Source organism: Ambystoma mexicanum, chromosome 4q (assembly GCF_040938575.1).
Source record: "Ambystoma mexicanum isolate Mex_15411 chromosome 4q, UKY_AmexF1_1, whole genome shotgun sequence".
Classification (NCBI taxonomy): domain Eukaryota; kingdom Metazoa; phylum Chordata; class Amphibia; order Caudata; family Ambystomatidae; genus Ambystoma; species Ambystoma mexicanum.
Genome location: NC_090928.1, coordinates 1,094,641,928 through 1,094,657,542, shown reverse-complemented (window position 1 = coordinate 1,094,657,542; position 15,615 = coordinate 1,094,641,928). Strand labels below are relative to the sequence as shown.

Genomic DNA, 15,615 nt, shown 5'->3' with positions numbered 1-15,615 from the left:
AAACATAATTCCTAACATAAACTTATGGCCACATATTTACAGGCATTGAATTTTGAGTTTCATGTCACAATGTAGGTTTCTGTTCTTGTTCGAGCATCTGTTTCAGGGTCTGTGGCCTCATTATTGACTTAAGCCTGGACTAAATCTATTAGCCCTTCTTCTCCCAAGGCTATTGGTCATTTCTGAGAGAACAGGTCCTCATAAAATCCCTTGCTGGTCACCAGAGTGTCCTGACTAGAACTGACTCCTTCTCAGGAAATAGAAACTTTACAGTCATGCCTCTAGCAACAAACACATATTGGTGAAGGTTACATTTCCTTGGGCACATGAGGCCTTTTTAATGTTGCATCCAAAATTAAAATACTGCCTTTTTAATCTGCTGCATTTACTTTTCACGTGAAGCCTTTTTATTATCTCTCCTCGTGACATCAATGTGCACTTCACTTTATGATCTTTATTTGAAGGGTTTAGGCCTGGGAGTTTCACTGTAAAACAATTGCTTTCCGTCCAATCTGTAAAATGCCACATTTCAAAGGTATCTTTCTTTTGTCAGCAAGGTTGCTGGTGTTGAAAAATATGCCTCACGAGTTCTGACACTGGCAAGCAAAGCCCTTGGGAATAAGTGTACTTCTCTTGATTTGCACACAACATTTTTAATGTGGCAGCTGAAAATGAAAGGCTGCCTTTTTTAATGTCAACTCACAATGGGCCTTTCCAGTTCCTTTCTGTAGTATGGTTTTATTTTTCATGTATTCCTTGTTTCAACTGCAGAAATACACACAGTTTTCATTCACTAGGCACCTTGGCCATGTTGAAGTTTGAAAGCTGTTTTTTCATTCTGTCATTGTGCCTTTCCTAAAATGGCCTTTCTATTCATTTGATCCAGGGCTGCCATCAAACCCCACAATGTTAGATATTTGATGTCTACATATTATTCACAAGTGGGCTTTAACATTCACACATCATACGACAATCGCAGAATGGAATTGGCTGTCCCTCATCTGTATCTGCCAGCATAGTGATGGTGCCTTAATGTATTTCCTTTCATTTATTTGTGCTTATATAGTGCGTATTGCCAAACCACTAAACAAATAAATAAAAAATCAATTTTCAACATGACGCGGGACGCACCAGCACAAATCTTTGCAGGTGACGAGTAGGTGCAGTCCTGCAGTCTACTCTGGAGCGGTCTTTCTACAGTCTCTTCAGTGGGTGGAGCAAAGTGGTGCAAAGTGAACAATCAAAACCCCACTTCCCAGCGGAGCGGAGCGGAGCGGAGTAGGTGACGAGTAGGTGCAGTCCTGCAGTCTACTCTGGAGCAGTCTTTCTACAGTCTCTTCAGTGGGTGGAGCAAAGTGGTGCAAAGTGAACAATCAAAACCCCACTTCCCAGCGGAGCGGAGTAGGTGACGAGTAGGTGCAGTCCTGCAGTCATGGCTGCCAGGGCGGCCAGGCTCGCCAGGAGCGAAACATTGTCGCCACCACGCCACAGCCAGGAAGAAGAAGGTGAGGACTGCGGAGGCCGGCTGAAAAGTCTGAAATCACGAGCGGGCACAGAGAGTGCCACAACTGGACAGCCGTTCGCCCTCAAAGCTGCTACAGCAAAAAAAGGTGAGCGTAAAGGGTTCCCCTACATAGACAGCAAAGTTACTCCTAGCCCCTTAGTTATACATGGAGGGGCCGAGGAGCGTGGCGTAGGGCCACCGAGTGGGGAGGAAATCACTCCGTGTCCCAAACCAAAAACTCCCAAAACTGCCCCAGCCGCCAGTACCAGCCATGAGCCAGTTTGGGGTGTAGCAGTTAACATTCCACTAAGCAGCCTGAACTCGCAGCCACCAACCCGCCTTACGACCACCTGCCCGCATATCACCGCTCGGGGTCCTAAGTCGCCGACCCGGGTCCTCGTGGAGGCCGTGGCGGCGCGGAGGTCGCCCGGGGAGGAGCTAGCGGGGAGTGGGGAAGCAGACGCCTGGCCATCAGAGAGACCCGAGCACGGAAGAAGAAACCGTCGGTAGCCCAGCAGAGGGCCGGGATCGTGAGGAAGATCTGCCAGGAGGGCCGAGCACGCCAGCCGAGGACGGCGTCGGGCCTGGGCTTGAAGTTCGAACAAGGGTGAGGGTGGGAGAGGGAGAAGGAGAGGGGAGAGACTTCAAAGCGGTCGGCTTGCCGGCAGCTGAGGAGCGCCCGAGCGACACGCAGGGAGCGCCAGCGGCAGGCAGCGAAGAGAGCAGGCGGCCAGCACTGTCGGTGCTGGCGATTGTGCACACCCCTGCCCAATGGACTAACAGTGACTTTCTGCCTGGCTCCCAGGAAGGAGGAGAGGGGACAGCTGATTCCACAGAACTGAGATTGGGCCCATCTAATCCATCCAGAGTCAAAGCCAAGAGAAAAAGAAATGAGAATGCACGCTCTTGGGCCTCCAAAATAAGGACGAAGGAAGGCACGGGTTACCGCAGACGGCCTCGAGCGAAGCCATACAAAAATCAAGAGGCAGCGGAGGGGGATCAATCTCCACAAATGACATCAGAGATTAAAACTCCATGAAAACCACCAGTAACTCATAGTCTAAAATACTACTTTAAGCCATCTTCAGCACATAGAAGTAGAAACACTGTGGAACTGTCAGACACGGAAATCCTCCAAGCATTGCAGGATTGCTGGCCGCAGGCGAAATGCCGGAGAATAGAGGATACATCAAGATTGCCCACCAAGGCGCAGCCTGTCGCATAAATGAGCCCTCCCTCAGAAGGGACTGCAGGAAGGACAGGGCATCCCGGCGGCCCCGAGACAACGCAGGAAGACAACCATAGAAAAGAAAGGGCCTGGGCGACACAAGCTAACGAAGAGGAAGGCCTAGGAAAGGTCTCCTCTCTAGAGGCGATCGTATTAGACCCTGAAGAGACTTCCGAAGAGACACGAAATGGAGAGTACCCGAGCCCAGTGGTGGAAGACACACATAAAGATGGGGAAGCGGTGGAACCCACACCTAACATCTACGGGTCACACGTATTCGATCCTGCATCAGAGTCAACAGATGTGAGCACGGATGCAGAACGAGAGAAAGGTGAACCCACACTCCAACAAGCAGAACTTAGACGGACAGCCACAGTATCCATTGGTGAAAAAAGCCCTTATAAGGGGGAGGGTCTCTTAACCCCGAGGAGCCCGTGGCCGTCTGCCCCTCCATCTGAGGGGGCCCAATTGCACCCGGGCGGCGACACAACTGATCAGGGGAGCAGGGAAACATGGAATAGTCCAATAACAGGACCCTCAACTAGCGACATCCCAAGGTATACGGGATCGGCAAGAGCCTCTGCAGTGAACGAAAATCAAAGAAGGCCAACGGACTCTTCTTGCTCAGAGTCCGGGCCAGGGTACAAAAAGCAGCACAAAGTGCTAAAGACCCCTGCAAAAACAAGAACATCGACTTTGTCAAATCATACAGGCGCTCAAACCCCTTCGAAAAAAGCAGACATTCTGGCAATTATGTCATCAACAACAATTGCTTTGGCGCCCTTTATGAAGCTTTACGAGGCCATGAGTGACAACTTAAAAGATCTCAGCACAACACAAGCCATGATGTATAGCAAACTGATATTTCTAGAGGCTTTTACCATGGCCAGAGATAAAGGCTCTCCCAATCCACCTACCGAGACAAGTATACCAATCCTGACAACGGAGCAGAACATAACTACAACAGTCTCAAAGAGGCACGCAGTATCCACCGCGACGCAAACAGACATAACTATAGATCTAACCAGTGACATCGGTCAGGACCAAGAGAAAGAATCGCACTTAAAGAGACCTCAGACAGGCCTCGACAAGCAGGTGCAGGGGCTGGGTGGTGAAACCTCCAAAGAGAATAGTCAAGCCCAAGAAGCCCCAAGCAAACCCCATAAGAAGCAAACTCAATTTTTTAAACAGTCAACCGGAAAAGCAAAAGGCTCAACTGTGCTCAGTTACCTGATCGAGAAAGAACCCCCCTCATCAACAACAGCGATGAAAGCCAGGCCTCCCACTAAGCAAAATAAAAAACAGCAGGGGGCCGAAACGAGACAGAAGACCCCAGCCCAACAACCGTCCATCAAAAGTGGGAGCCCCAAACCCGGAACAGCGGTGAGCTCGCCCAAATCTGCTGAAGACTTCCTTGAAGATGACTCAATGATGAACATGAGCCAACACCTGGACGAAGAGCCAACCCAAGTACAAAACGAGTGTGCTCCGCTCATGGCAACAAGAGACGTCCATAGGGAGACACACACGGGCACGGGGTCCAACTTTGAGGACGAACCATTTAGCTCAGAATTCTTAACACTCGAGGATCGCTGTAAGAAATTGAATAAAAAGGTGCAGCGGAAAGCAAAGAGCCCGAGGGGATCAGCGAGCAAGGGCAACCAGGAGTCTACAAACCCTCCACACGAGAAAGAAAACCAACACGCGTCCAAGCCCCAAAGTCATACTTCTGCCTATGCAGAGCCGCACTACACAAGCAAAACAAGCCTCCGACCTAGCACAGATTCTTGGAAACAGAAAGCGCCGCACTTCACCTCCAAGACGGAAAAATGGATGAAAAAAACACAGAAAGGAAGAAATGGATACTGAAGCTGGAGCAGATCCCTGGAAACGATGACGAGGTAGTACTAAACAGAGGCGCGGTGCTAGAACTACTGAGCTTCGTGCCTAATCTCAGATCTATAAACACGAAAGACCTGCTGATAGTAGACCCCAGCCAGAGCAGCACAAATCCATCTCACATCTCTACGTGGCTTCCAAATCTGTGTTTCGTCTCCTGATAGCCGAAACGAAAGCTTTGCTGAAACTTGGATACGACATCATAGAATCAACTAGATCAACACGGTTCAACCGACCAAGCCCAAAATGCGATCATTCAGCTGCTCTGGAAACGAGAAGCCCCTCATCAAAACATTGTCAGTACACAAAAAACCATCGGCACGAGACAAGAGGGGAAAAATCAAATCATAGATACGAGTCACAAACTACTACTAAGGAGAAGGTCTACAAGGACCAGGGAGGCGAGAAAGCGCCGGCAAGAATAAGCCAAGAACAAAATAACAGAAAAATGGACCTCACGATTACAAAAACGATCTTGGCAGACCAAATACAACCTTCGCTGAGGCACAACTCGAGACTCAACCTAGTCCTGGGTCCAGAGTCGTGGTTATCCAAAGCACCGACTGGTGCACCAAGGAAATAGCAATCCAAGTACCATGAGTCCGGTTCAGCCTTCACGACCGTCAAGAAAGCTGAGAGATCCTGCATCCGACTAGGCTCATGGAACACCAGGGGACACTCGCATCTAACGCGACCAGGAGTCATTGAACTACGAGATTATGACTTTCTATGTCTACAGGAAACCTGGCTCACAGAGGTCCCGACACTTGAGGGATACGAAATCATCCTCTCACCGGCCACAAAAGGACAAACAGGACGTCCATCCTCTGGAATATTGACAGCATGTCGTCAAGGCTGTGGCTTTTCACTCGACGCCACACTATTTAGCAGTCCTTCCATCCTGATGACCAAAGCAGTTCAGACTGATCGCGAAGAACACCCAGCCAACCAGCTACGGGAGCCACTGATCATCATAAATACGTATTGGAATCCAGCTGGAATCAGTGACACATCCTTTCTGGAACAAATGGAAAGAGCGATCGATGATGCACTGTCGGCCCAGTTAACCCCTAACCTCGTGATCTGTGGAGACATCAATGCCACATGCCAGTCCTCAGACAAATTCACTTCCCGTTTGGACAAGAACAGCCCGGGTGCGAAGAGAGGAGTCCAGTGGACGAATTTGATGAACTCTTATGAACTCCATAACCTGGACGCAGCCTTTCCAGACCCAAAACGGCTGCCGACTTGGGCAAGGCGAGAAGCGAATGCCACAATAGAGCACATATTTGTGTCCACGCCGTTGTTGGCAGTGATAAGTTCTTTTGACGTGATCAATGCGCCGGCTAGTGACCACAACTTGCTGGTGACAGTTTGGTCAACAACAAAGGTGGAAAGAGACTACGCGTTGCCACAGCTCTCCACGAATAACCAGCGAACAAGAGTGAAAATATCGGCTAAAGCAATAAAAGAACTAAGACACAAATACCAGGCACAGGCAGAACGGGGGACAAGCGAGCTGATCGACTACTTACCTTTATTGGTCACATACAAAGTCAAGGCCACCAACAGAGCCAATCACAACTGCTCGCACCACAGATTCGACAACATCGTGGTGCTAAAACGCAAGGAGATGAGAAGGCTAAAACGACAAGGTAAAGTGAGAGGAACTGCGGCAGCAATAACCGAGGCAGCAGAGGGGTGCCGACAGTACAAAAACTGGCTCAAAAACTATCGCCTGACCCTATATCAACAGGACTCAGAAGCTATTCTGAAAACAATAGTATCCAACAACAGCAGAGAGTTCTGGAGCCTCCTGAATTCAACACACTCCGACGGAAAAACTGCTTTTATTTCAAACATCGGCGAAGCTACCTGGGTCGAATTCTTCAGCGCATTGTTTAGGAAGTCCGAAGAAGAGCAAACAGAGAAGCTGGCAAAGACACCATTACCATGGATCAGAGTGGATGACATCGAGGACATCACAACACAAATTAAGAGACTCAAAAACTCCCGAGCCCCAGGCCCGGACGGCATCTCGAACGTTGACCTGAAGTCCTTCGAGGAAGATTGGGCCCCTCTTCTCAGTAAAATCTTTCAAAGATGTGCCCAACTACAATCTATTCCTCCATCATGGAAAACGGCCACAGTCGTTCCAATTTACAAGAAGGGAGATAAAGAAGATCCAAAAAACTACAGGCCGATCGCCCTTCTCGACTGTATTGGTAAAGTGTTTGGTTCTCTCGTTCTGAGAGAATTCAACAACTGGGCCAAAACGGCGGGTTGCCATGACTACCTACAAACAGGTTTTAAAAAAGGACTGGGCACAGCAGCCAACATACTGATGCTCAGCGTGTTCAAAGGGAAAGTGTTGGAGGGTGGACCGCGACTTTACCTAATCTTCATCGACCTCACCCAGGCGTTTGACAAGGTGGAGCGCCCGTGGCTCTGGCAGAAACTCGAAACCTGGGGCTGCCCTACCCTGATCCTGGAGCCGATCAAAGCACTGTACACCGGCACCACCATGCGAGTAAGATTAAACCAACACGGCCTCCTGTCCCCAGTGATTCCAACCGCCAGAGGGGTGAAACAGGGGTGCCCTTTGGCCCCGGCCCTATTTATCTCCTTCCTGGGGGACCTGCAAACAACGTTCGAAGAAGTCCACTGCTTCCCACCAAAGTTGGGCGATACACACGTGAATAGAATCCTATACGCAGACGACCTGGTCCTCCTAGACCACACTGTCGTGGGCCTACAGCGGCAACTAAAGAAACTCTCGGAATACATGGCTGACAACAAATTGGAGATAAACGAAAAAAAGACAACATTTATGATCCTGTCTACAAAACCAAAGAAGGTGGAAAAAAACGCTCTGTTCTTGGGAAAGCAGCGGGTCGAAAAAGTCGCCGAATTTAGATACCTTGGAGTGACACTCGACGGCTCAAGTAATGAATTGGCAATGCAAGCCCACCTCAAAAGAACAACGAAAAAGCTGATTGCACAAGCCAAAGCAATTAACAGAAAATTCGGTCGCTTCTCCCTAATTCCTGTTGTAGACTTCTACAAGAAAAAGGTTATTCCCACCTTGACCTACGGCGTCAACGCCCTTCCGAATTTACCCACTGTTGTGTGGCCGAGACTGGAAGCGATGTTTTGGAGAGGGACACTGGGTCTCCCTAATTCCACCTCGGTGACCGTCATAAGGAAGGAACTCAGCCTACTATCACTCGAGGGAACAGTGAAATCCAGCATGCTCATGCTTTATCGCAAAACCAGAATTTCGCCTGACCCATCAATTTACAATCTAATCAAGAAAGAATGTGAAAACGGCCAAAGTAAATTGCTAAACCGTTGGACAAAAATAAACCAGGCTCTGCTGGCTACTACAGAGTGTGACGAAGAGACACTTGTCAGAAACCCTACAAAAATTCATAACAAGCTGAAAGAAATCGACTGGATCCAAACCAACGAGGCAGCTCTAAAGAACAAACTGACACAGCACCTCCCGCCAAACATCAGAAGATTCAACGATTTACAACCGTACATCAAAAAGTTCCCTTCAAGACACGCTCGCGATTTAATAATGAGAGCGCGGCTAAACCTCCTGTTAACTAACAAAATTTTAGCAATCAGAGGGCTTTCCCTATCGAACGAGTGCCGATTCTGCAAAACGCCGGGAACAATAGAATCGATTAGGCATTTGCTCTTAGCATGTCCTCGCACAGCCAGGATCCGAACAGTCTACCTGTCGAAGATCTTTTCGGAGCACACTTTAAGCGACCAGGACGTTTGTTGGTCCAGACTGATGGCCGGAGATAGACCTTCGTGGCGGCTGGCCACCTACAAAATGTTGGTCTATATAAACACTGAACTTCTCAGCCGACCGCCCTCAGGTTGAGCGGTCCGTCCAACGACCTTCGATGAGTTCCGGCCTCAACACAATTCAACATAATACAATACAATACTTCCCCCGTTTTAATCATCACCGATGATACCACAGCTTCGCACTGAAAATGAAAAGTCTTCTATTGTAAAAATCTTATTGATTAAAAGCAATAAAAAAAAACAAAAAAAAAAAAATCAATGGTACATATAATGAATGAAAAATAATATGTCATTAGGAAGATAGAAAGTGAGTTTTTTACTGAGCACAAAATGAAAAGTATGACATAAAAGAGTGAATAGGTAGAGGAAGAGAAGTCCCTAGTTTAGGAGCTAAAAGCAAAGGAGAGCAGAAATGGGATTGGCACAAGGAGGATGGGGATCAGAGAGGAGAAAAAGGGGTTGAGAATGGAGGTGGTGTGCTGTTGGTACCAGCATGCCAGAGAACTAAGATAGGGAGGTGCTATATCATAGAAACATTTTAAAAAAAAATAGAAAGAACATGATATTAAAGACGGTTTTCAAAAAAGAGCCACTGAAGTGAGTTAAGAGCCTCAGAAATGAAGCTACGAGAGGCATTGAGATGTGGAGTATGTTGTCTGTTTCAGTTGCTCATGCAAACCGCATGTCAGTCCAAACCTTACAATTACACTGAGTACATCTGAGTCACACTGTGACAGAAGCTTATCTGTAAAGCTGGACTATTCTTTAGTTATGCAAAGTGAAGATGGATTATTACAGGAAAGTGTGAACTGCAAAACAGATACACTCTGCACATATGTTTTAATGCTACAGTGTATATCCCCAGGCTGAGATCAGGCCCTATGAGAACATAAAATAACCACTGCTATCTATGTATTATAGGAGAAAAGACTGAATGTTATTTTTCCAAAAAATAACCTACAGTCTTTTCTCACCTGAACATTTCTGACTTGGCCCCTGCGCCCACCCACACCCACACCCCCCTACTTACCTTGTGGCGGCACACTTGGCTGTGTGCTGCTGACTCACTGAGTCCCTGCAACACCTGTTCCCTTTCACTCCGTGATCGGGAAACAGCGCCACAGGATCCTTTCCTTTTTCTTTAGCTTTTTTTTTTACTTTTTGGGATCAGCTGCAGGGGACACCCCTGCAACCCCTGCAACTCCTGCTCACAATATAGTGAACAAGAGTACGGGGGACACCCCCTCAGCCCCTGCAGCCCTTACCACAGAAAGGGGGATTTGGTTGGACTTTTCGGCCATTCTCAATTTTCGAATGGCCAAAATTCGACCAAATCTCCCATTTAGGCTTTTTTTGATGTTTCCGTATCATATGTATACTTCTGATGTGTACCATCTTAACGAGTCATCAGCATCTGAAAGATGAATTGTCCACTTTTCAGGCAAAGAAAAGTACATGAAAATCTCAAATGAAAAGCTTTTAAGATAATGTTCATGAGGAATCAATTTAACAGCCCATAGAAACTAGAGAAAAAGGCTAATATCATACATTTATTTATAGGATCCCCTAACAATAGCATTCATTCAATATAGCTTTGTGGATAAATTTGACATTATTTAATATAGACTGTTATGTCCTGCATTTGCCTCACCACCACAAGGCTCTGTTTAAATGAATACAGCCTCAGGTGAACTTTCATTGGCTTTTCCAATGTCCCTTCACATCTGATGGCTGAGTATTAACATCCAACATATTGGAAGCTGGACTAAAGTAAAGAAAAAACAATATTTTGCAAAATATTGTGCCGTTTACTCTAATTAAGGTTGTAGCCATTTACGATGTTTCTGCTTTGCCTATCAGCCAAGGGCTGAACAGGTGTAAGAGGCTTCTGCTTGAATACATTCCACTCCTCCCAGACTGTTAGCCTATTGCTGGATCCTCCCCAGGAAAAGCTTTTGATAGCCATGTTTAACTCTAACACCTCACTCGTGAAAGGTGTGAGTTTTAAACAGTGAAGAGCCGTAAACATTTTAATTGCAGGCTGCTAGCAGTGGTGAACATTGAAGGGTAAGGTAGTTACAGAGTACTGGAGCCTGCTGTACTTGGGTGTGACCCATAAGGAAAGGTACCTAATAGCAGATTCCCCCTGTTCTTCGGAATACAAGACAACAGTGGTGCTTCGAGGTATGACCAAGGAAGAATCCTTTCTGCCATCTTTGGATAAGATCCGGCATCATTTTCTCTTCCTCTGGTGGCTTCCTGGGGCCTATTGGCTGTTGGCCATGCACTAGAAGTGGGCAAGGATATCCTAAGAAATGTTCCCGATTTGGTCCTAGCAGAGGGCTTGGAAATACACCTATCTGCTGTTGGGATTCCACTATAAATTCCACTATAAATGGAGTAGTAACCCAGCACTCTGGGAGTCTCATTGAAGATGTGGGAAGTTCAACCCCCCCTCTGTAGGGGCTGAGGACATGTATGGACATGTATAAAAACGAGAGAGAGAGAGACCTAGAGGTCTGTGAGGAATTCGACCATCCGCACAGAGGGAGTGGGCTCACCTGGGCTTTTTTTATTTTTTAATAATGAAAATGAATGATGGGAGTTCAGCCTCTGAGAAATGTGTACAGCCATGCTGCACCCATTTCATCTGCTCACCACACAAAACCCATAGTCACGTGTACCCCTGCCATATTCAGCTGGAATGTGAGAGCCACCGGTACATTAAAGCATCTCAAGAAGGGGGAAGGCACACCTTCCTCCAGCCATGGGCAGCCTAATTTAAATATCAAAGGCTCTATGGACCTGCTTTCCCTTTGTCTAATCCAGCTGGTGGCAGTGCATACTAATGAGAGAATTGAGGCAAGCCTGAAGGGACTTGATTGCCAGACAACAGGAAAGGCGGGGCTAACACCCCTTTATTATTCAATGTGTCAACTTGAAGCTAGCTGCCACCTCTCTGTATGAAAGGCAGTGAATGGTCTGTCTGGGTCAGCATTTACCGCTGGTGTCCCTAGAGAGCTTACCCTTTTCATAGGGATGAGGGATCTGATTTGGGAGAGACAGGTAGTCTGCTCCCATCACAAACTTCAAGGGAGACCTGTGCTTTAATCAAGAGTCACAGAGGGCTCAGTTAACCAGAGAGACACTTTGATCTACAACAGACAGGAAGATGGGTGGGATTTATATATGTGTTGTCACCCTTGTCTGTCCTGTTGCAGAACACGCTGGTCCTGACATCATGCTTAACAGTAGATTGTGGGTGGGGACCCTGGATTGGTTCATTAAGGTAGGCTTAGCCTGCACCAATCACTGGGGCCCATTTGGCTTTTACAGAGAGCTGAACCCCACAGCTAGCAGATCATCTGACGACTTTGAAAGGAATAAGAAGAAGGACTCATTTGGACCTGGGCTGAAGGTACAGTCTACCTTACATCTTCCGCCAGGGAATGAAGGCCAGGTATTCCAAGGGGGAAGCAAGATCCCTCCCCTAAACATCTCCCAGGGAACAGAGTAAGATACCGGACTCAGAGGACCCATCCAGTAGCTCCAGAAGTGGTACCCAGCCAGCACACAGCGTGCCCTGCTAGGTTCTTCCAGCAAGCTTCTTAGGTGGGAAGTTCTGGAGAGTCTCTGGACTAAGGACAAGGCTGTTGCCTGCAATCACTCTCCTGATCTTTGGGCCGTCTGCCTTGAAAGAACGATATAAGCCTTGTGAAGAAGCTAGTACGATTGCCACACAAGCATCATCCAGTGTCCATCTTTTAAGGACATTTTCAAGACAGTCGAGTCCTCGAATCGCATCTAGCTGTACCGCTGACTGTTGTCACTCTGCAGTCACCAGAGCAGTCCAAGCTGCCTCGACCAGCATTCCAGATCCACCAAACAGCACATAGACGATTCTTGACCCTAAGCCACCATGCCGGACAGCCTGCAGACATCCGTACAGCCTCGCTTGTTGAACTGCCTGCCGCTTGTTACCCACAGCTGTCTCCCGCCACTAACTCTCTCTCAAGGGCTGTGAATCACCTTGGAACCACCTCGACGCTGTTGAGCACTAAGAACTTCTTCAGCACCAGGTACATTGTGGTTCTGTCCCCCTAGTGCTTCTCCAAAGGTCCCTAGAGACAGTTACAACCCTTTGCCCCTCTGGTGCTCGAACCGAATAACCTTGAACGGTAAGACTGATTACTTTACCAACTACTCTCCTGTCAGTATCCAGAGTGCATCCCGTTCCTTCGTGAAAGTGTCTGTCCTATGTGTTCCTTTGCAGGGTGGGTCATATTTGTAGTGTGCTGAACTGTCTGTTGCAGTAATGATAAAGTAGATATTTTTTACAACATTGACAGTCCCTGTTATCATTAGGTGATAATTGTAGTTTTGCTGTGTTGCAACTAATCAATGATCCACAACCATGTGGAGATAAGCATGTCGTTCCGTTCACGTTACCAAAATTAGACAAGGGGCCTCATTACGACCTTGGCGGAGGACCATGGCGCTATTAGCACCATGGTCCATGCCGCTAAGTTCCCAACTCCGCCATGGTGGATGGCGGACTTACCGCCCCATTCCGACCTTGGCGGGGCGGTAAGTCCCCAATCCCCATTTACCCTTCCCCATTCCCATTTTTGCCCCATAGGGCATAATGGGAGTGGGGAAGGCGTTAATTACGCCACCGTAAATTACGGTGGCGTAATTAACTCCATGGTCCCTTAGCGCCATGGATTTTAACACCTGCTAAAAGCAGGTGTTAAATCCGCCATGGCGCTAAGGGACCTCGTACTCAGGCGGTAAGGGTCGGCGCTGTTTACGCTGCCGTAAACCCCTTACCGCCTGGGTCGTAATGAGGCCCAAGGAGATCCAATCTGTTCCGATCCCTTCTTGTGTACTACAGGTGTGGGGTTAATTGATGATTTAGAAACCGGTATTCATCCCTAGACCACTGGTGCCCCAGAAGTTGATTAATCACAAGGGTTCCAGTTCTTGTGCCACTCCCCTGCGCCCCTCAATTTCACGGGCATTACTCTTACCACTCCTGTTGCTTAGAATGTTATGAATACGAATTTCAGATTGTTTTATAAGAAAAAGGCATTTTAAAATGTATAAAGGTGCCCAATGCATCATGCACCTCATTGCCTTATCCACTGTAAGTTTGTTCTGATAGCCCGTGGAAGAGTCCTATTCAGAGTGACCCCTCCCAATCAAGACTTTCCAAGCTGCTCGCCATATCAAGATGCTTGATCCTAATCTTCCTCCCCTTCTGCCAAGATAACAAGATGACACGATTATTCTATTGTTCTGTACTCCGCTTTGGTCTTCCCGTCTCTCATCTAGCTCCTCTCAAATCTATCTTCAATTGCTCTATCCATCTTCTGTATTCCTTACTTATTCACAACTCTATCTCTCCCTATTATTTATTACATTGTTTTTATTGTATTCACTTGGTAATTTCTATTGTACTGTAAAGTGTCTGTGTACAGTGCCTTGACGTAACGGGTTATACAAATAAATACCAAATACAAAATACACTGTTAAGGATTCTAAGAGACTAAGGTAGGTATCATGCAAATTGGGTGCCCTTTGCAAGGCGTTCCTAGGTTTTCTGTCCCCTTCGGCTGTCCCATCTGTCCTAGAGACTAGTTAGGACCAAATCTCTTACCTTATTAATTACATTTTAAAAGTCACAATGTATGTGTTGCTTTTATTTTAACTTTCACCTACATATACCCCTCCTACAGTATACCTCTCAGAATGTACAGATTAAAAATATGTACTCTGCATTATCAAAATTCCTTACATGGTTTGCATTTAGTGTGTTTGGTATCTGTGACTGAGTAAAGTAAACAATTGTATATATCTTTGCCTAGACTTTCTTTTTAGTTTTGGAATCACTGCAATTGTTTTTGGGAAGGCTTCTGCTGCTGACCAACATCATGCGAAAAATGTAGAGGCAAAGGAAGTCTGCAATACTCATGATATATTTTGCTTTAATCAGTCATAAACTACTGAAGGTCATTGCGATACAATGTGGGCATAGAACACACACGTCTTTGCTCTGCCAGCATCAATGGCAGCAGAGCTGCATGATGGAGGAGGAATTGATTTATGCATGGGTAACCTTCTCCTTTTGACTCTGCATTTTAATGAAACAGGCACAACACAGACATATATTGTGATTCAGACCGATGCTATGATATGGGTGGGAGTGAATACTCCTTGGGCCGCATCACGAGTTGGGCTGTATTCTCAGCTGTAATACCGCCGACTGTAATAGCCCTAGCACCAACCGGTCCAGTGGTATTACCACCGGATCACGGGTTGGGCCTTAACGGTAAATCCCCATTCCTGATTAGGTCCATTGGATCCAATGGGGAATTTGCAGTTCTAATACTGTGGGCTAATACAGCCAGCTGTAATGCCGCCGAAAACAGGGATTTTCACCTCCAGAAAAAAGCTGGAGGTAAAACAGCCGATTTAGCGCTGGACTCGTGATAGGGCCAGCCCTTAAATGTGGCGCTAATACCGTTACCACCACATTTAAGGGCTACAGCCCAACTCGTGATGAGGCCCATTGTTTGTAAATGATGAATGCGATACACCTCTTTGCATTTTGGCCAATGGGGTTCATTTGAATTTCTGTTTCTTTTTGATATGTGTAGAGAGAATTGTTAAACCCCATCACACAATGGGGCACATTTTAAACATGTAGTGCAAATGATAGCAGCACAGCAGCACAGAGAATGCACTTGTTTTATTTGCGCTATTTTGCAAACATGTGCAGGTCACCTAAGGTGGCAGGTGCCTTTCAGGAGGCACAGGACAGAAGGGCAAAGATGTGCTGTTCAGTCACCTTTCAAACAATAGCATCAGGAGCACGTACCTGACATTCATGTATGACAGGACCTCAGCAACTACCTGGTTGCTGGGAGTGCATTTCACAGGATTGGCACTTCAATGGCTGGTCTCTTTCAAATGCTTGAAAACAAAGAATGTCAATCCCTGTTTGGTGGACAGAAATGCACGTGTGACAGACACAGTTTAAACGGGGGCTGTCATACTTACATAAAAAATCATGCACATGCCCATTCAGATGCTCTCTGTGGATTGGGCTGCTCCTTTGGTTTGGGAAAGTTATGAGATGCACTTGCACATTGCATCA

General features: G+C 47.0%; 1 protein-coding gene across 2 annotated transcripts in view; it reads left to right on the top strand.

Moving 5' to 3' along the window:
• Positions 1-15,615, top strand: part of LOC138468205 (calpain-13-like) — a 606,636-nt gene that overhangs the window by 137,665 nt on the left and 453,356 nt on the right. The window lies entirely within an intron of this gene.